Source organism: Octodon degus, unplaced genomic scaffold, assembly GCF_000260255.1.
Source record: "Octodon degus isolate 3935 unplaced genomic scaffold, OctDeg1.0 scaffold00005, whole genome shotgun sequence".
Taxonomy (NCBI): domain Eukaryota; kingdom Metazoa; phylum Chordata; class Mammalia; order Rodentia; family Octodontidae; genus Octodon; species Octodon degus.
Genome location: NW_004524581.1, coordinates 24,334,357 through 24,335,963, shown reverse-complemented (window position 1 = coordinate 24,335,963; position 1,607 = coordinate 24,334,357).

The following is a 1,607-nucleotide window of genomic DNA, read 5'->3' as shown; positions in this document are numbered from 1 at the left end:
TCCTCCTACTCCTCCTCTGTTGCTGCTGCTCCTCCTCCTCCTCTTCTTCTTCTTCCTCCTCCTCTTCTTCCTCCTCTTCTTCTTGCTCTTCTTTTTTGTTTGTGTGATATTCAGGCCAGAATCCAGGCCTTCCCACTGAGCTATAATCCCAGCCATTTTTATTGTTATTTTTGCTCCCAGCCCTTTCTTTTCATTCTTTAGTTTTGAGACAGGGTCTCACTATGGGGCCCCTGCTGTCCCCGAACTCCCAGTTGGCCCTCCTGCCTCAGCCCCTAGAGTGCTGGGGTTACATGTGTGCCGCCGTGCTCAGCTAGCAATGAACCTTTTACTGTCCTTGTTCTCATTTTAACTTAAACATCGATCATCCCTCCTATTTTTAAATCCCCACAGACACACTGTAGCTGCGAGGAGTCCAACTCCTCTGGTGTACCACGTACGCTGGGCTCCTCCCAGACCCCTGACAGTCTCTTCAGTGTTGACGTCAGCGTGTGGTCCGGGCGCGTGGCCGGCGTAAAGGCCTGGGAGCCCGAGGGCAGGCACGCCACCCTGTGAGAGCCACGCGTGGGGGCCACCTAGTTTCTTCAGATTGCTTTCCAGGCGGGGATTGAGAGATACAGAGACTTGGGCTGGGCTGGGCTGGGCTGGGCTGGGTTCGAGTTTTTCTTTGTTTTCTTATACTTGGGGTCATCTCTGTTCCTCTGAGCCTGAGATGTCTTTTGAGCGTCACTCTCTTGTAAAACATGTGAGTCTCAGCCAGGAGAGGTGCACACGCTGCCATCCCTGCCCCGGGAGGCTGAGGCAGGAGGATGGAAAACTCAAACTCAAGTAAATCGTAGCGATTGAACAGCAGCTTGTTTCAAAAAATAATAAAAGCCGGGCTGTGACTCAGTGGAGTAACCCTGGGTTCAAGTCCTGGTACCAATAACCCTCCTCACCTAAATTAATTTTCTTCGACCTTTCTTATGACTTGTGTCATTAAAGAAAAGCCACATCCACAACAACTGGCAGACAAGGTCCTTCTGTGCCTCAGGCTTCTGCAGAGAAGCTGAAAGTGATACCTTGAGGCTTCTCAGAAAATCTGTGACACTCACGCCCTTGACCTCGTGGAGGCCTTTGTCTGAAGCACTGTTCAAAATGATAAGAAAGCTGCATCCGGGCTGTGCTCTCAGCCCCTGACTCTAACGTCTTCCTCATTTCCTGAAAGACAGAAGCGGTCCAGTCTTGGACTGGTTTTCTCTACTTGGCCCTGGTGGATAGGGGCAGGCTGGAGCTTACGCTGAAGCCACCATTATTTCTCATAAAAAGAAAGTGACTCTCAAGCCTCCGCCACAGGAAGTGGGGCTCCCAGATTTGTGAGTTGGTCCTCTGCTGCTGTTACAAACTAGGCCAAGTTTTGAAGGCCGTGAGCCAAGATGGCGGGCCCTCATCTCCTCAGCCCCTGGCTATGTGCCATCTTGACGGCCACATCAGGTGGGAACACTTGTGCCAGGAACGATCACATGGTGACAGAGAAAGCCAGACAGAGCAGGGAAGGGGAGGTCAAGCTCCCTCGTTAGAACACACTTCATCTTCACAGAACTTGACCCACAACAAGGCCAGCGTGGACT